This window comes from Manis javanica, chromosome 7, assembly GCF_040802235.1.
Source record: "Manis javanica isolate MJ-LG chromosome 7, MJ_LKY, whole genome shotgun sequence".
Classification (NCBI taxonomy): domain Eukaryota; kingdom Metazoa; phylum Chordata; class Mammalia; order Pholidota; family Manidae; genus Manis; species Manis javanica.
In genome coordinates, this window is record NC_133162.1 from 138847754 (window position 1) to 138867828 (window position 20075).

The 20075-nt window shown below is 48.0% G+C and overlaps 2 long non-coding RNA genes across 5 annotated transcripts; one reads left to right on the forward strand and one right to left on the reverse strand.

Annotated features, from left to right (window-relative positions):
- Positions 1-1938: 1938 nt before the first annotated feature.
- On the reverse strand, positions 1939-5250 carry LOC140850519 (uncharacterized). Of its 2 annotated transcripts, XR_012133470.1 has the most exons (4): positions 5104-5250; positions 4329-4493; positions 3556-3941; positions 1942-2196 (listed from the first exon to the last, which is right to left on the reverse strand). It is a non-coding gene; the product is annotated as an uncharacterized lncRNA (long non-coding RNA). The 2 variants fall into 2 exon arrangements; XR_012133469.1 differs by lacking the exon at positions 5104-5250 and having other exon boundaries at positions 1939-2196; positions 4329-4468.
- LOC140850518 (uncharacterized) lies at positions 4877-16057 on the forward strand. 3 transcript variants are annotated; one of them, XR_012133468.1, is made up of 4 exons: positions 4877-5009; positions 8269-8429; positions 9728-9869; positions 11070-14126. It is a non-coding gene; the product is annotated as an uncharacterized lncRNA (long non-coding RNA). The 3 variants fall into 3 exon arrangements; XR_012133467.1 differs by lacking the exons at positions 4877-5009; positions 11070-14126 and adding exons at positions 5387-5483; positions 15587-16057; XR_012133466.1 differs by lacking the exon at positions 4877-5009 and adding an exon at positions 5387-5483.
- The last annotated feature ends 4018 nt before the right edge of the window (positions 16058-20075 follow it).

Genomic DNA, 20075 nt, shown 5'->3' on the forward strand with positions numbered 1-20075 from the left:
CCTGGAGTGGTGGGGGACGCTCGGTCTTCTGAGGAGAAGCTCCATTTAGTCTCTTTCTTTATGAAAGATATTTCAAAACACCTTTAATCTGGTTCCATGTTGGGAGGAATGAAATGTGGCCTCCACACAACCATGGTGCTGGATTTTCCAGGCTTGGAAACAACGGGCACCTACGAGGGTCCACACGTCCTCAACCCAACCGCACCCTCTGGGAAGACGCCCCACGCAGATGACACCTCCCTCCGTGGAGAGGGACACAGAAAGCAAACATCTGGTTTCACTCTCAGTCTGGAGAAGCGTGCAGGGAAAATGGGCCCGGCTGCTGTTGGCTGGTCTCCACAGATCAATGTCCGGTCTGTCCATTTCAGCTCAAGTCCTTCTCCCTCCTCATAGGGAACCCTGTGGGGTCTGGAATCGCCATGACACCTTCCTGCACCACCGCACGAATAGTCCTTCACATGCCGCAGCTGCGACCCTGAGCACCTCCATCAGCCATCAATTTGTGTCCAAAATCATTTCTCCTTATTTAACTGTAAATGCCTCAGAATTAAGGACTATGCCTTACTTTCTCTCCAAGGTCGCTCAGTTCAAGAATAAATGGTTGTTCATCATAACCAAATTAATGAAGTGGCTTCAGCCTTGGAGTAAAGGTAGAAATGAGCAAACTCCTGATTCCAGCTCTGTGCACAGGCCCCACAGAACTCAGGTGTGAGCCAGCTGTTCTCCCATCACGCCAACCTCTTCCTTAGAACAACAGGCCTCTTCAGATTCAAACTTTGTATTCAAAACTTTTTAATTATTGCTCTGAGTCGTTTTGTTTTCCACTTAGCAATCAACAACGGGGTTTGGAGCGTGGAACGCCCCGCCGGCTTCTCTCAGATTCCTCCGGCTCTCAGTGCCCTCCACCGCTCCCATTAGCATGTCAGCAACATCAAGCAAAGAGCTTCCTAAGGAGACGCTTCGGGGAGGTTTCTGGTGAAGGGAAAATTGCCATAATGTCGGTAAGTGGGCGAGCCACACGGCGGAGGGAGGGGTTATGGGTGAGAGGGTGCACCTGACCAAATGCAAGATCCATCAAGGTGCGGAGCGATTAGGGATTTTCCTTAAAGAGCTCCCTTTGAAAAGAAGCCGTTGGGGCAACTGAGCCAGGACCCTGTCTCATCCCCGGATGGGGAGGGAGGACCACCGCCAGGCAAGGAGGGGAGGGGAGAGAAGCCAGGCCCCCGAAGCAGCCCTGGCACTGGGCCCTCCTGTCCTCGAGGCCCGTTTTCCCCACCCCCACTCCAACCCAACGCCGTGAGCCCAGTCGGCCCCGCTACTCAGCCCATGTGGGGCACAGAGTCTCACCTTTGTCCACTCTGCCTAAACCAGGCTGATGCCCCAGACCAGCCTGCCTGTGTGGGGCTGACGCCCTGCACCAGCCTGCGTGTGGGGGCCCAAACCAGTTCTTGAGGAAGGTCATCAGGGATGGTGGGCGTGGTGTCTACTGACCACCTACTGTGTGACTGAAAAGAAGCTGCTGCCTTACATTATTTGCAGCAGGAAATCTCCTCCTCCCAGGGAAGGAAGGCTATAGATTTTAGGCCTGGAGCTTCTTTCCCATTTGTTCCCAAGCACACCCTATTGCGTTTCCTATAAGCTGGGACCACCCCCATCCTGTCACCTCTTGTGGGGCACCCCACAGCGCCCCTTGTACCCCAGCTCAGGCCCCAGTGTCAGCTTTGTTCCTGTCAGAATGTAGAGCCACCATCCGCACTTCTTTCTGACAGCCACCAGTTACGTCTTCAGCCAGCAAAACACGGAAGAGCTGCTGGGCCTCGTTACATGGGGTGCTGGGAATACTGGGACTACTCAGATTTCGCCCTCAGCACCCAGGTGGTGACAGAGACGTGAACTCGGATGGAAGATGCCACAGAATGTAAGCAGGGCGAGAGGTGAAGGCGGATATCAGTTTGAGGGGCCAGAGACTCAAACTTTTTAAGAAAAAGAGCAAAATTCCAAATGAAGTTAACTTGGGATGTTAATGATAAAAAATACAAATACAAATTGTAAAACAATGAATAAACTTGTACGATCTAGGAGACACACTGCTGCTGTTCACTGGCTGACGTCTCCAGGCCGCAGTTCCTCCCGTTTCTGCCCTGCAAACTCTTTGACGGCCTTTTTGTATGATATCAGTTTTGTAACATCTATTATCTATAAAGGGAATAGAAAGATAATTTGATATTTCTTCTGGCAACCTGATCTAAGTTTCTTTGTTCTTATTTTTTTGATCGTTTAGAAAAGTTTATTCTTGCTGCCTAAGTTACTGGCAGTGCCAAGTGACTTTATAGGGTTGCTTTCAAGTTTAGGGAACATATATCACTTATTTGTTGAATGAACTACACGATTTGCAAGAATTCCCCTTGACTGGCTCTCACGTATCAAACTTTGTTTCCACGTGGCTACATACATATGTGCCTGTGTGCTGGGGCCAGACAGCACACTCACCTTGTGGTACACTTTGGGCCCCATGCCCTTGGGACACGATGCCAGTTGGTTTGGCATGTGAAGGGTCAGAATCCCGGAAGTCATATGAAGTTGCAGCTGAGCAATTATAAACAGGACAAACCAGACGTGTTTCTGACTCAACCTCCCCTTAGCTGGCAGATCCTGCACATGCCACACAGCTCCAACACCACTCAGCAAGCGGGAAGAGTGACAGACGCTGGTGTGCAGGGTGCCTGGACTAGTAAAACCTGACTGTGTTCCTGGGAAAACGCACCCCTTGCCCCTTCTGCAGGGCTGGGCACCGGGCTGTGGGGTCGTTGCCTCTGTCCTCCAGGCTGCACCCCCAAGGCAGCAGGGCAGCATTGTGGGGTAAGGTGGCCACCTCCCAGACACAGGCAGGCGAGCACCCTGGTGGCCCTGTGACACCAGGAAGGAGGCTGCTGCTAGGTCCAGAGGGGTTTAGTGCCTAGACCAGCTCTGGTGCCCCAGCCCTCTCTTCTGCCCACCCAGCGTTCTGCATTCTGCAGCCTGTAATTTCTTGTCTGATCTCTAGGGAAGTTTGCAAAGCCCACACGCCTGGCTTGTGTGTCCAGCAAAAAGGGAAACACGGTCCGCCACTCCCTTCCACTGTCTCGCTGTGCTTCTTTCTCATCATTGCAGCATTTTCTAATATTGTTCTTTGATTTCGGCCCCGGCCTGGCTTCACTCTGAGGATTACCCGCTCTGGCTAGTTTCCTCAGTTCGAGCTTCAATTCTTGCTGTATTGAGAGGGGCTTCTCTAAGGATCAGTTCTGGACCAGGTTCAGAGATTTGGCCTTTTGTTCAGATTCTGTTCTTTCCTGAGAAGCTGAGGAATTTGTGTGTCCACCCACCTTGCCACAAAGCCTTGCCAGTTATATTTTAGGTTAAGCCCCTTCTGCCCCAGGGACCCAGCTCCATTCTGTACAAATGACTATTTCCCGTTGGAAGTTCAAATGCAACACAATAATGAAAAGAGAACTTCAGGAAAAGGAACAAAAGGGAATACAAGGATCATTCTGAAACCACTAACAGTTAGAAACTCACGGGTTCAGCTCAAGCGCCCCCTCTCCTTTGCTGCGTTGCTGACCCTTCGTCCTAGAATGTCCTCTCTCCCGAGTATAATTCTCAGATCGACCAGGAGGCCTTGCCAGGTGTGTGAGACCACCGCCAACCTTTCAGCCAGTACAGGCCCTGACGTGGAGGAGGGGGTGCTCACTCTCGGCCTACCGCGTGCTGAGAGAGCAGTCGCAGCGCCCGACCAGGTGGAGAAGACAGGACTGAGCGCAGCCCTGGGCGAGGAGAGACGCCGGGGCAGCCCCACCAGAGCGCCCGTCACCAGGGCAGAGCCGGGCTGCACGTCAGGGCTGCCGAGGCAGGGTCGGGCTAGATGACAGGCAAGGTCCGCTCCAGTGCAGATTATCTCAGGGTGTCTTGAAGTCAAACAGAAATGTGAAACAAAATATTAAATGAAATGCTTAATTTGCTGAACTACAGACTCTAATATGTGTGTTTTATGTAACTCGTTAAAATTAGATGTTAAACAAGAACACATAAACTAAACTGTAATTTGATATTAGAACCAGACTTCATCTTTTCTTAAACGATTAAATTAAATCACATAAATAAACTAGATTAATGAATATTCACTAAGCCAAATCTGAATTAAACCAATAGCCTCGGGCGGACCCTCAGTTTACTGTAAAAAGATACTAAGCTGTATGTGACATGCTGCGGTGCTTGTGACGTGGGACAAAGCATGTGACGGTTCTGACACAGCACCATCAAGGTTGCCCCTCTCCGTCCCCTCCTGGACTGACCTCCGGGACCTGAGGCGCTCGGCCTGACCGCCCTGGCGGGGCACGTCCGTGATCTGCCCGCCCGTCTGGTCTCCCCTGGAATGAGTGGTATTGCTCCTCTTGCAGATAATGTTCCCCAGACGTCTGAGCTCTTCAGCCATGAAATGCGTCCTGAAAACGCTGGTTCTGTTTGACAGAAATCCCCGCTGGGCTGCAGACACTCGGAACCCGTGGGCGCACTTGGCGGGCCCTCCTGTGGGCCCCGCGGCGGGAGGTCCGCTGGGACCCCGTTCAGAGACGGCCGCTCGGGCAGGGGCGGGAAGGCCACAAGCCGCACATGGCCGGACAAAGGGGAAAGCACGTCCCTGCGCAGACGCGCCCACCGCGGCCACCGCGCGCCCGTCTCATCCGCGTGCCCCCCGACCCTGCCCTCTGACCCGGAGTGGGCGGGGCCTGCGTGCCTGCGGGCGCCTCCTGCGCTCAGAGCCGCCGGCGGGGCGCCCGGGCCGGTGCGTCTCGGGGGCGCGTCTCGGGAGCGCGGAGGGCGGCCTGCCCGTCACCCGGTTCCCCCGGCGGCTCCGAGGCCACGGCAGCATCGCACCCTGGGGCCGCAGTGGGCGGAACGGCCGGCGTGCCAGGCCCAGGGACGGGCTCCTCGCCTCCATCCTCCCCGCCCTCCGCCCCGGTGGTGCCCGCCTGCAGGTGCGCTCCCGGGACCCGGGCTCCCCGAGGGGCGCCTGAGCGGGGCCACAGGTGACAGCAGCGGGTGTCAGACGCGGGGCGCTGTGGCCCAGACCTCCGCGTGTTCCGTCAGGCCCCGTTCTGGTGGGAAAGGCCCCGTGAACCGCCGTCCCGCCCCACGCCTCCCGGACGCCGCGGCGCTGGTTTCTTCCCGCCGACGTCCTCGCGGCGGGAACTCCCGCGGGAAAGCGGGGCCGCCAGCCTGGGACCGCGCTCAGGAGGCTGGGGCCCCTGCCGGCCCCTCTAACGGCAGGCGTCCTCGGGCAGCTCTTCCGCAAAGCGCGGGCTCGGCCGCTCGGCCTGGCTGCTGGTAACTACCGGCACCTTTTTGTTTTATCTTTTTTTTCAAATGCCTCTGTGAAAAATTATTGCAGAAAGTAGTGACTGGAGTTGCAGCAGAAGTTACCTGGAAATGTGTCTCCCAATTAAGTTCTGGTAAATAATTACAATGATAATACTATTAACTAAGCAAACAATGAATGCTTACTAAATGGAGATGAATCATGGGTAAACATTACTTTCATCGGAGTATGACATCTTTTTACTAAACATACTGTTTCTGTAGCTTTGTTTTAGTAAGTGGAGAGTGGAAGGCTCATGGTTTTCATGACTTCATTTCCAGCCTCCTCCCGCTCCTGCTGTTTTGTCAGCTATAAATTTCACCGCTGCACAAATCCTCAGGTGCCTGAGTGATCGCACAGCCCAAGGGTGGGCAGCCAGGAAAGGTGGGCTGCGTTGACTCGACTACTTCCTTAAACTGCTGAGCTCCTCAAACCAACTGACTCTTCTGTGCCGTGGTTTCTGTGCTGTGGTCAGAGGTGCACCTGCTGCCCTGACTCAGCCAGGGGTGTTTCAGGGATCAGCTGAAATGAAAGTGACCTTACAATGTAAAGGAATCTCTTGATAGGAGGTGCTGTTCCCAAGCACTTAACTGAGAGAAGGCAGAGGACGTGGTCCTGCACTTCTAACCTCTGCTCTCTAGCTCTGCAGGGTGGTTATTAATAATTCAACCAGCCCAGAATTTTTATTTACTCCAATATCCTATAGAATAAGAATAAGGTCATCTTTCATTTGCTCTTGCAAATAAATGGAATTCATGGTTCTGGTTGAATATTTCGGGTGAGTGCTTCTTTAAATGCCGATGGGCCCACAAACCCATACAGACACTCGAGCAATATGACAGCTTTAAAAATAATCTCATTTGGGTCATTAGAAACTATATGGATGGTTACAGGAGACACCGATGCTTGGTCATGTCTTTCCTACCAGTGAGGTTATCAGATATTTGAAAGTATTTGTCAAATACAGGTGGAAACCTTCTGTGTCACCAATGTGCCTTGCAGCAGGGGAACGAATGATGAGCAAATATCGCTTCTGACATCATGGGGTTTACGCTGTAGTGGACAGCACAGACGTTGGTCATGCACTCATATATTATGGTGAAAATTGCAACAGAAAACTTGCTACTGAGGGACGTGTGTCGTATGACAGAAGGGCTGCTATTGGAGCATCTGGCTCAGCTGGGGAAATCTGTCTCTGACCATGTGACAACTGTTTCAAGCTCCAAAGGAAGGGTTTAGGCTAACCAGGTCCAGAAGAGAGCAAAGCTCAGGTAACAGAGAAAGGAGTCGGGGGCTCAGCATTTCCGGGGACTGAAATCAGCATGTCTGGAGTAAGGGGGTGGAGAGACTAAGTCCGTGATGAGGCGGGAGGCCGAACAAAGACCAGGTTCTGCCCAGCTTTGGAGGGTATATTAGGGAGCTGGACTTTATCCTCAGCAACAAAAAGCCACTGAGGTCACTAGAGGTTGATCATCTAAAGACAACATGTTCAGATGTGCATTTTTAAAAGTGCAGCCCTGTCTGGCTGGCTGCTGGGCTGGAGGAGAGCCGGTTGTGTAGAGACTCTCAGCGCCTGCGATGGGTGCTTCGGGAGAGGGGCTGTCCTGGCTAAGGCAGGCTTACTCCAAGCTAACAAACAACTCCTAAACTTCGAGGACCTAACACAAAATTAAAGAAAGCTTCATGCTTCAATTACTGGGTGTCTGTTTGGGTCAGGTGCTCGCACAGGGGGTGGTCCCCACGGTACCATATTTCAGGCTGCTTTGGCCTTGTGGCAACTATGGTGCTTCCACCAATTATAGGCAGAAGACAGAGACAGGAGCTATAAGCTGACTTCTAAGTAGTGCCCCAGGGATGTGACTGTGCAAGTCCTGCTCACACTCCACTAGATCCAAATACGTACATGGCCGTGGCCCAGGCAGCGGGGAGCGCCCCACGTGGGAGCCTGTGGTTGCACCAGCTGGCCGTGACCATGCCCCACGGGGACAACTTGCAGTGTTGGGGACCATGATAAACTTCTTGAGATCGGAGACCAGGGATTCCATTCAAATGTTAGCAGCGACTAAGGGCACTTGGTAGTTTGTAGGCACTCATTTAGTGAGTGTTTGATTAATGTACAGAATAGCACCTTTCACATGTTTTGATCTATAACTTACCTGTATTTTTCTATTATGATTTGACCTTCCTAACCGGGGGGATTGAATATAACACCAGCCTCACTTGTCTCCCCCCCTGGCTCTGCCATCCGGCTGTGACCCGGGTGTCTGGCTCTCTCAGGCTCCGTGTTTCTTTCTTTCTTTACGTTCCTTCCTACGCTGACTCTGCCTCTGTTTCTTGTTTTTACTCCTCTTTAATCTCCAAGGCCAAATATTCACATTATTATTACAAATGTTCCAGGTGCTTAAAATTAATGCAAGTGAATTAATTTTGATCAAAGAAAATGGTGTATTTCAAAATCCAATTAATTTGCTCATTTAAATAGTTCCTGCATATGAAGAAATATGTTTCTATTCCATATTAAAAAGAAGTGAGATTTTATTTAAACTCTACCATATATTTTAAATAACACTCTGAGGAATCTCATTTTTACCCATATTTTGGCCATTTTCGAAGTACCTGTGAGTTATGATCCTGAACAGTATTTCATGTATGTGGGGGTCTGCATAGACATGACTGTCACTCGACAGAATTAAGTAGTGATTGGACACAGCCGCTTGGGCCCGTCACCAGCCCACTTGCCAGATCACAGCCTCTGCTCTGACTTCTTTGTGTCGCTCTTAGGTGGAGATTTGAGGAACAGAGGGACCCGGCCCTGCAGATGCAACTCAGGTTCTGAGGTGCTTATTTATTTTCACCTGTCTTCATTTTTATATTTCAAGATTTTGGACTTTAAAAGACCTAAACATTGTTCACTGTAAAGGATGATCGTGGTACTTTCTAACAAATCTGAGAGCGAACGTAAGGTGACCAGGGCTACTGTGGAATGCCCGAGAAAACAGCCAGAGAAGAGCAGAGTGAGAGCGCAGGAGGCTTACAGGAGGTGAGTGCTGTGCACCTGCTGCCGACGCCGCGGGCTCAAGGGGCACGACTGAGGGAGGAGGCAAAGGCGGTGCTGCATGAGCTGTTTGATTCGGTCATTCACTCAGGGCGATCAGACACTCGGTCTCAGCTCCTGCACATGACAGACTCTCAGTCCTTAGCCACGGTGGGTGGAGGACAAAGCAGATCCTGTCCTGAACCGAGTCCACAATGTCAGCTCTGCTCGAGGGCAGGTCTGTAGCGTAGCCGTGGGTTCTGCTCCCGTGTCTGTCTCAGGGAGGGACGGGGGATATGGCGCTCACCACCTCAAGAGTCAGACGTGTCCCAGCAAATGGGAGTAGCGACTCCTACCCTTCACAGGTAATTCACAGAGCCCAGCCCCCAGTAGGTGTAGGTGTCTGGAGGCTCCTACTGGTTGACCCGGTGAGGAAGCACGCTGATCTGGAGACTGATCCTTGCACCCTGCCTTCCACCCTAGATCGGCACAGTGCACCTGGCCTTCCTTAGGAACAAACAGATTTAAATAGCAACAGGAGTGGTGGTATTTTGTGTGCTATAAAAATGCTCTTTTCTGTCCCAAATTTCTCCTCCTGATTAATGAGGTCTTAGTTGAAGGAAAAGACTAAGATTTTCATTCTACAGAGCTGTGATTTACATTGTGCCCTTCCTGGGAAAACAATAAAGCACAGACATGGGGGGGAAGAGAGCTGGGGGCTGAGGGACGGGGGAGAGAAAGGGGCTGACAGGCAGAGACATGGAGGGATTCGCACTGGCCATGCCGTCCACTTGCGGTCCTGATAACCAGTCGAACACATTCTAGACCTGGAGATAGAATTATTTAACAAACTAGAATAAAATAAAATAGATTAGACATTTATAAGAGTCCAGTGTATGCAGTAAGCATGTAGTATTTCACATGTGATAAGTGCACACACTCTAATATGAATGTGTGTATATATGCACATGTATGCAGCTGAACCATGATCTAAAATGTGCTCATTCTCAGGATGTGTCTGCCGAAACTTTGAGAGCCAGTCTTGTAAAGGGCTTACATTAGCCCAGAGCAGAAGTTTTAAATAATTTTAAATGTGTATTGTATTCTCATTGGTAGTGTCTGCTTTAAAAGACAAGGAAATTTGGCCACTGAGGCTACTTTAAAACAGGACCCTAAAATGCCAGGTGGGTGTATATCTGGGAGATCAGCTCTCACAAAGGGACTCACATGCTCCTTTGGGGAACTGGTCCCTTTGGAAGGTGTGGCCCCTTCTGAACACAGCCACCATCCACCCACTTCCTAAGGACACAGCACTTAGCCTGGGTTCGCCCACGAGGAAGCCACGCTGTTGAAGTGACCGCCCACATGGCTGGGAATGCAGAGCAGGCAGCCTGGATTCAGAGGGGCATCATCGTGCAGCTAGGAAGCTTAATCCTCAGAAAACTGGTGAGTTTCTTTCAAGGCCTCAAAGTAATTCTGAGTTTGTGATTTCTATATTATTGTGGTTAGAAGGGCTCCCAAAGTAGAAGCCCAACTCTGGCAGTAACGCCACTCTGCAGGTGGACTAGCCGGCAGCATTCACCTTAAAAGACATTGCCCTGCCCTTATTTGAGAGCCTGACATGTGTAGTATGAGTTGTGTGGATGGTTTCTCTGCTAAGATGAGGGCATCAGCAAATGTTGGTGATTCTCTAGTACACAGGCATGTAGAGCGTTAGATAGCCCGGAACGTGAAATGCACCCTTGGCCATGTCCAGTTATACCAACGCATCTTCCCATCTTAGTACAGAGACAGCAGAGAATTTATTACACTGCTACGCAAAGTGGGTGCTCAGCCCCAGGAGGCTAAACAGCCGTCGGGGACCTTGAGCTCAGTTCTGTCACGTGATTGTCTTACCACCATATCAACCTCGAAGTCTACCCTTTATATTACCAGCATTAAAAAAAAAAAGACCTCCTCAAACATACTGGAGCATCTCTTCCTGCAAAACTGGTTTCAGAACACAAAGAAAATGGAAAGTGACAAGAAAATGAACATTATTGTGATGGATTCTGCAGGGCAGACTTTGTTCTCTACTACCTTCAAATTCATTCCAAAAACCATGAAATGCTATCTGTTAAGGAAGGCGCATTAAAGATGGCCACATTGTAAATGATGAGCGGCTGCTCCATGTTTAGATAGTGGCCATCAATTTCCCATCATTGGCAGACACCTTCCCTGGGAGCCTTTTCATAAATTCTCCAGCCGCTGCAGCCTGAAGGGCTCTGGCCCCGGACCCAGCAGATCCAGCTGTGCACAGCCGGCCCCATCCCTCATCACAGCTCAGGGAGTTTGCCCTACAGAAGAGTCATTGAATTGGTAATGCAACGGTACATGACATAGATCACCATTTGCAACAGGAACGTTTAAGTCATGAATAATGAAGTGACTTCCTCCAGAGTAATTTATGAAACAGGTACATTAGCTGAGCAAGCCCCCTAGGTGTGCAGACGCAATGCACCTCTGACCTGGGAGGGCTTTATCAGGTCCCTGAGCTCATTTAAATCCCTTTCTTTGGGGCATCCACTTATGGAGGTGGCAGGGTGGCAGGTGTGGGAAAGGGGATGTTTTTTATTTATTATGTTTTATGTTTTTCATGCTCTGTAGCATCTGGCTGCAAGAATAAGGAGAGGTTTGCTAAAGCAGCTTGATATTGCACATCAGCAGCTGCCAGGAACCATGACCTCTGAACGTTTCTGGCCTCTGTTGACTCTGAGTCGTATTTCTGGTCCCACTGCAGACTGCGACCCACGCAGTGAGGGTTGCCAACAGGTCGCCCACCAGGAACCTGACCTGTGGAAAAACAGACTCTACTTCACTGTCAGGTATCGAAAGACTGTTGTTTCCCATTTACCAAATATCAAAACTATTTATAACAAAGATTTCATTTGGAAAATAAGAACCTTACTTGTTATGGAGAACGGTCCTGAGTAATGGCCACCTACTTTTACATCAGTAGACAAGCCGTCCTGGAGTTGGGTGACATTCTGAGCCCCGTGGGACAAACATGTGAGCGACAGAGGAGCAGAGGGTCGGTTGTGGAAAACGGCTGTCTTAGGAGGGGGAGGCGATGGGAGACACAGACAAGAAGATCCAGGGGAAGAAGCCCTGGGTTCTCTTGCCAGCGAGGCTGCATTTGTGTCCACCACAAGGGAAAACAAGTGCACTGAATAAGAGGGTCACATCACTGCGATGGTCATGACAGCGCCGTCCACGAGGCCCAGCTCTCATGGCACCGGTGCTGCCCTGAGCGCTTCAGTCTGACTGACGGTTCCAGAGATGGTCGCCTTCGTCCCCACGTTACAGACAAGGAACTAGAGGGTCAGAGAAGCTGACGAACTTGATAAAAGCCGACCAGTGGCTGAACTAGAAACTAAACCCTGATTGGTTTTATTCCAGAGGAGCAAAACGTTATTTTTATCAAGCAAAATGAAAATCATCAAAATGTACCAAGAAGAGAGTAGCTTCTCTTTGCTGACAGCCGTCCACTCGAATGCCGCTTCATGTCCAGCCCATGGCTGCTTGCGAAGTGAGTTAATCCTGAAAGGAAATCAAGAAAGAATAGGGATTAAGGGGTAAATAAGAATTATTAGGTGAGCAGAGGGACAGAGGAAGACACTCAAGGCCAAGACACAGCCAGAAAGAAACGTGTGGCTGAAACTTTGGCGGTGCCCGAGTATTAAGTCCAAGGGACATGGCGGGGGCATCTGGACTCCTGAGCAGTGGCAGGTCAGAGTGTCATTTCACTCCTGCCGCAGCCAGCCAGTGGGAAACGGGTGCAGAGAGTGCACAGGGCCCGAGGCGGGCAGGCTGCCTGTGCACAATGAGGCCTTTTTGTCCCCACAATCTAAGGACTGGAGAGAAATCACAGGATGTGACACCTTTGCCCACCCTTTGCCAAACACACTCATGCAGCACACTCTCACATGGCATACACACCCATCCGTGCACTCACACTTGCCACCACTGTCGCTTACGCCCACACACACAGGCTTATGCCTCACACATGCCCCCACACACTTGTCCACACACACACACACACACACGCCCACATGCTCAGGGACTCACATATGCCCACACGTACATTCCCATAGGCTCACACATGTGCACACACTCACATATGCCCACACACACACATTTTTACAGGCTTACACACGTGCACATACACACATATGTACACATATTTCCATAGGCTCAAACACACATGTACACACTCAAATACACACACACAAGTGCATGGAAAGGAGGAAGCTAAACAGACATAAGAGCCTCAAGGCTGTCACTGCGTTTAGAACCTGCATGGATACCCTGAGGACTTTGGAAAGATTTAAGCTCTGCTCCAGATGATGGATCACGGAACTGGAAGTGAAATGACTGGAGTTGGCATCTGATGACGTCCAGGGGTGGGAAGCCCCAACCTGGAATCTAGCTCCACGGATGCTTCATCACTACCTAGCGGTGTGGCCTCTGGGGAGGTGCTGGCATTTTCCTGGGCTCAGTCTCCCCGTTGTTAATATGGGAACATCTTTTGCTTGTGGGTTTCCAATGAGATTGGGTGGAAGTGATTTAAACATAATGCATCTACCATAGAAGTTCACATTTCAATTAGAACCCTCATCCATTTGTGCAGAAACCTAAAATAGATTTGAGTGCAGACAAGGTAATGAGAGACAGGGTGTGCCAGGGAAGGGGCACTGGGTGGCCGAAAAGGCAGAGGCCCTGGTCCACTTCCAGCCGGAGCAGGCATCAGGAATTGGCTTTATGTCCTCAGACTGATTGGTAATAATTCACTGAAACCACAACAAATCAATTTAAGCATTTTGTTTTTGAAATAGAATTGCAAAGTGCAATAGCGGCCTCACTAATAGCAAAGGCATAGTTAATTCAAACTAGGTTCAACCAGATATTATGCACAGGAGAAGACAGGAATAAATAGGACTGTTTAGCCCAAGGAAAATAATAAAATGTACCAATTACATAATTATCATTATGTAAAGGACCTACCTTTATGCTGAGGGAAGAACAAGAAAAAATAAAAACATAGATTTACTTACTGTAAAAACAATTCAAGTTAGACACAAAGAAGACATTTAGGCAATTGCTAATCAGAACAAATGCTGAGGAGAAAGCGTTGAGTAAAAAATACTTGGGAAAGGGAGTCTTAGTCTTTTCTGGATGTTTTCCCCCAATTTCCTTAAAACATGCACTTTTAAATAAACTTGAAAAAATTCTGGAGTCTACCAACTTTGCAATGACTCTACATTTGTGTATCTCCACCATGGTTTTCTTAAGATTGATTTGGTGCTAATAATTGGTTTTTAAGCTCTCTGAAGACTGATCATAAGTTACTATGCTGTTGGTATATAAATAATTAACACTATGATATATTTATTGAGAACTCAGTCCCATTATATAGTTAAAGGTTCTTTGTTTTCTTATTTAATTCTACCTTGACTAAAATTTTTTTATTATAATTTATTTTGAAAACAATTCAATTCCCTTTTTTATTTTTATTTTTAAATGTCACTAGCATATTTCTGCCCCTTTATATTTTAAATGTTTCTGAATCATTTTTTTTAATATCTTTGATACAGCATAGAATTGGGTTTTACTATGTGACGTGGTTTGAGAATGTTATCTCTCAGTAGAGAAATTTAGCCCATTTAAGTGTGCTGCCGTGACACATTTGGTAGAACTTTGTTTTATGTTGTACTTTCTGGTATTATAAATTGAATATATTATATAAGTTGAATATGTCTGTGTGTATATTTATATCTGGTCTCTTTGGGGCGGGACAGAAATTTCTTCTGATAATTAAGAACATTTGTGTTTTTGTTGTGTGAATACTTTGATATGGACCATCATGTCATATTCTTACGGTAGAGCACGAGTCACCTTTTCCACGGCCACGTTCTCACAGTTCCCCCCCACACTGACTCCAGGTCTGTGCCCCAGGGCACAGCCGTGGGGAAGCGGTCGGAACCTGGGGAAGCCCTGTGTGGTGGTGCACGTGCCTCGCTCGTCATGTGAAGGGGGCGGCTCAGGGCGGGATGTGGCCGCATGGAACAGCTGATTGTGGACACAGGAGAGCCTCCGGTTAAGACCAACAGATGATCCACCCGGTGGGTCCCAGCTCACCTCATGACTCACAGATCTGTGTGTTAATTTTTTTTTAATGTTTTTCTTAAACACACTGAGTTGGGTGTGAATTGCTATGCAGCCATGCATAGATGACACATGTATAAGCCTGTATTTCTTTAGACAGTGTTAATTCCCTAACAGGAGATAAAATGACTTCATGCCAGTCGTGTCCCTCTCCCCTTCCTCACCGCCTAAAGCAAATTGTTTTTGCTTTCTTGTACTTACTTTTCATATCAAACATATTTAAACCTCTTGTATTATTACGGTGTGCCTGAATTCAGGGGTTTTTCTGATTGTTCAAACCAAATAAGGCTGGGCACAGCTCCTGCCTCTGACCCAGCAAGCTTTCTGAGACCCACAGCACTGGAGACAGACGCCCCGCCCGCGTCCTTCCGTCCGCCCACAGCACCTGATGGGTCTTCAGTGAGCTGATCTCATTGTTCTGTCTGCTTTGTGGTCTGAAATATTGGTCCTTTGATTATCGTTTGTTGTCTATGCAGCTTTTGGGTGTGTTATCAATTGTATTCTGTTCAAGTTTTAAATTTTCAATTATGTTTTGGAGAAGACTGAATAACTACTAAAGAAATTGGTAAAAATAATCGCTATAATTTGAAGTCTGAAAAACAAGATTTTAAAAATTTCACTCTGTAGAGAAGGTACTTGCTCTGCCCAGCAGCCCCTTGGGCTTACACTCTGTTTTGCTGGCATGTGGCTCCCCACAGCCAGTAAGTAACTAATGTCACGCTCACTGTGTTACATGCTTTTGTGTTTGTCCCACTTTATGCATGTTTCTCCCCCAAAGTTGCCTGAGGCTTCCTCTGCCCGGAGCAGGTCCCACCAGTGTTGTTGGCATAACTATGTCTTTGAATGGTGTTGCAAAATTCTTGAAGAGTTACTGTTTATCTACATTTCAGACCTCCACGAACCCGACACGGCTTTTCACTGTCACGCACCAAACAAATCCGTGTATTTTCTCCCTCCAGTGATAGAACCCAGCAGCAAGGGGCCAGATGCCCACTGCAGGGAGGGGTGATGTGTGAGCAGCCTCACAGGAAAAACCCCGGCTCCTGAGAACCAGGACACGGAATTCCAAGTCACAGTCGCTCCTGCTGGTGGTACTGTGGATGGCGAGTATTTGTAACCCAGCTACAATCTCAAGTGTTTGTGGAGCTGACCCAAGCAGGCCACATAAATACATACAGTTACCATGGGATAAATCAGGCAGCATTTGGCCAAATAAGCGGGGCACTGGTTCTCCCAATCCAGGCGCAGACGGCGATTCGTCCGTGGAGATGCTGATTCATGTTTGCTGCGCTGCTTCAAGTTTAGTCTGAACTTAGTCTTTCCTTTTGGTTTCAATGCATAAAGCAATCATTTGCCTCATGGTGAGCTGAGTTCCTCTTTGTCACAGTGAGTCACTGCCTATTAAGTGCCTACACTTTCTTCTCAGAATAACACCATAATCTTTGAAATGAGAGTTTTGTTTTATTTCTAACTGAACACTATTTGTCTGGCCCTGGTGCTTTCCAGTGGACCTGCCCTCCCCAGACTCTGTTCCGGGCTCTGATGCACAGTCCTGAGCACACAGACACGATCCCTGGCCTCGGGGTTGCCTTCTCCAAGAAAGCTACCCCTGAATGTACAATTACAGGTGCAGTAACAAGGCCGTTGAATAAGATGTTTGTGATGTTAACTCACCGCTTCCAAATTGATCTAAATCGCCTTTATTTCCCCATTCAGCCCAGTGGGCTTCTGTCTTTTCTTCCCTGTTACTCTCTCTTCCGATATTTTCTTGAGGCCTGTCCCTCATCTCCTCCATTTGATTGAGAACTGGTTTGGCTCTGTGTTCTCCACTCGAAGTGTTCCTTCAAAGTCTCCCTGCCTGTCTCCATTCACTAAAGCACATCCCCCAACCTGATGCCTCCGACTGCAGGTTCCCTGCCGTAAACTGCAGGGGTTGGTGACATTAGGGATGGAGACTTGGAACGGACATAAAATCATGGGCCCTGAGGCAAGGATGGTGTCACACAGAGTCAGAGAGACATGGAAAGTTCCTGAGAAAGGGAGAGAAGTGGGCTTCGAGACACAATCAGGATGTATCTAAACAAGAGCAAAGGTTTCTCATGCTCAAAACTCTCATAAGCAAATGGATGGAACAGTAGCACGAAGCATACTTGAGGGAAAGCATGTGAATAAATTAATTTGGTGGAGTGAGCCTCACATAAAAGGCTGTGAGCTGGACTGCAAGTGAGAGATGAAACTAAGTCATCTATGTGGCTTATATTTGCACTGCCTAACACAGCATCCTGGTGTGTGGACATGCATGTCTGAAGAAGGAAAGCCTCGCAAAAGCTTCAGCAGTGCTACTGTAATCAAAAACATGCCCCACCTTCACGCCGTTACCTTGACTAACACTGTCTGCATCCTCAACCTCATGTAAAACCAGAAAATCAAACAGACCTTGGTTTGCTGACACAGAAGTCATTGAGTTCATTTCTGCATCACATTTAATAGTTTACTTAAGGAACTGACTTCAAATATCAGCAACAAGGAGAATAAATTTTTCAGAGTAAACCAACAATGAGAATCGGAAACAGCAACGTGTTTTATGGCTGGTGTAACATTCTCCTTGTTGCACGACTAGCATGCCAACTCCTTATGCCCGTGAATTGCAGTCCGCCCTGATGATCAAAGCCCTCTGTGAGCTCTGTCTTGTAGGACATTCTCCAAGGCTCACGGCAAGACCTTCCTAGATTTATTCATTTATTCATGAAATGTCCAACACGGAGAGCGAGAGCGATTCTGACCATGAGATGTTATATACATTACAGCAGGCTTCTCCTATATCCCGAGATTTAGGAGGCACATTTATCCCATAATAAAGTATGTATATCTAGCTTGTTTTGTGCCTGAAATGTCACACCAATATTTTGTACCCTTTCTGAATCTTTTTGAAAGTATCACCTCCCACGGAATGTAAGGAATCAAGTCTCACCATCCGTCTTCTTTAGAGGGGAGGGTGTTGGTGACAGGAGAGACTCACATGACCAGAGGGAACAGAAGGGGGCTTCCAGGGTGGGTCGAGCTGGCAAATCATGCTCAGCTGTCCACACGACCACTCACCCAACACTGGAGACACGAAAGAAAATGGTGTCGGCACGGGTGCCAACTGGAATAAGCCTAGAGAAAAGCCAGGAGCACCAAGGTCGGTCGGGCCTCACTAATGGCGATGTGGCTGGACGAGGGGCAGCGCTGGGGTCCGGAGCTACTCGGAGCCTCCTCGATGCTGCATAAAGATGTCGGCAGGCGTTGCTGGCCAGAAGTGTCCAGTAGCAGAATCAGGTGCGAGAATGCGCTGCCTCCGAAGGCCCACCTCGCCCAGGTCTCTGGAGGCAGGAAGATAATGTCGGGCCAATAGGAACAGGTGCCTCGACCAGCCGGCGAGCACCCACACCCGTTCCCCGTGGGCTGGGCACCGACCTGCGGTCGGGGTCACCAGACAGGAGTGTCTTGGTCCCTGGAGGAGAGTGCCTGGGCACAAAGATGTCGTGGGAAATGAGGTGTCTGAGCCCATGCTACAGGAATCAGTCCAGACTGCTGGGTTGCGGCCAGGCCCCCATTTTCTCAAGAGGAGAACAAGCCTAGACAGCCGACAGCTGAGACAGCAAACCTGAGCTCGGGGCAAAGGGCCACGGGACACCGACGTAGGTCAGACTCTGTGAAAGAAACGCGGAAAGAGACTCACCGTGGCAGAAGAAGCAAGACTGCAGCAGTTCGATGCGGGGCTGAAAGCATTATCAGTATTTTGGAAATAAGAAGAGGCATTTGCAAACATGAAGTAAAACAAGCTGGGAACAAGAAGCAGTCGGAGACACTGGACATGGACAATGACGGCTTCAGAAGATCTCGTGAGGCCAACCAGCTTCCCCCCAGCACCCCGCGCCTGCGTCCCGGCACCCACCATGTAACCAGTGGGAGAGCTGAAGCGCCCGTCTGTCTGAGGAAGGGGAAATGGGGACGAAGGGCTGGTGCTGTGCCTGCAGATCAGTATACGTGTTTTTAAGTGTTACTGGATTTTTATTGAAACGGTTGGCAGAGTGCCGAGCCTTCACCCGACAAGCTGGTGCAAGGACCCAGAACGATTAGGACTCAAGGACTCTGAGAAGTGTCACATCATGTATTGAACCATCCCATGGGGAAACAAGAAAAACGGGAACCAAAGGTCATCAATTCACCCTATTTAACTGGACCAGAGATGACATTAAGTGATGTACTATTATTTTAGGTGCCACCAAGAGAGAAAAAGATTCAACTATGGCAACATAGTCTTAGTCAAAAACAAATGCTGCTTTTTTATAAATGTGTCCTAGAACTAATAAAATATAATTGTACAATTTATTTCTGATAGTGAAAAAAACCAGGAATATCTGTAACATCTGAGATTAAAACTTCAGGGAAGTCAGTGTGACGGTTTGGGAAGGTTAATGATGAGTTAGTGACAAAGCTGATAAACCATAGCTTTTTCCTGAGAGCGTATTTAGGTGCTGATAATCTTTAATAAGTGAGGAAAATGTGTACACAGACAAGCCTTAAAAGCTCGGTGCTACAGTAAAAATATAGAATGTATAATTTGGAAATCAGCCATAGAGAAAGAAAAAAAAGATCTATGCGGCAATAATTAGAAAAAGAAAGTGTGGTAATGACAAAATAGGAAGGAAGGCAGCAAATACCCGCTTCTCTCCATCCTGATATATGAATGGATTTGCTCACTCATAAGTTTCAATGAAGTGGAACCAATAACATTGCATTTTAAAGTATGAAGAAAAAAGATCACAAAAAGGTTGGAACCAAAGGGAGGAAAAAAGAAGGGGTAACTAACAAAGTAACTCAATCTGATCATTTTAATGTGGCAAAATAACATTCAAATAAAGAAGAACAGTGTATACTAATTAATGAAAAACCTCTACAAATGGATATAATAACCACAATATATTGATCTATACTATATATATATAAAACATATGACATATGTGGTAATAGATATGTAATATATGACAAAGTATTAGGAAAAATGTATAATCTACAAATGTATTGGAATTCACAGAAACACACACACACATATACACACATGCCTCAAAACACACCATCTCAAAATTATCCTAGGTTTTAGAAGAAGTGGGTAGCATGTTTAACAAGAACAATAACTGATGTGTTTGTAATTTTGCCATTCATTAGGACACTCTATCCATCTTAGAAACATGTGGAATATTAAAATAAACTATATAGGAAGTTTCAATACATTTCAACATACAAACTATTTCCACTGATCACAATTCAAACAAATTTGAAAATCAGTATCAAATCGGTAACTAAAAGTATTCTCAAGTTAAAAAATTTTAAGGTATACTTCCATTTAACCAATGGGTTAAAGGTAAAGTTAAAGGAAACTCTGAAATATTTAAGACTAAACAG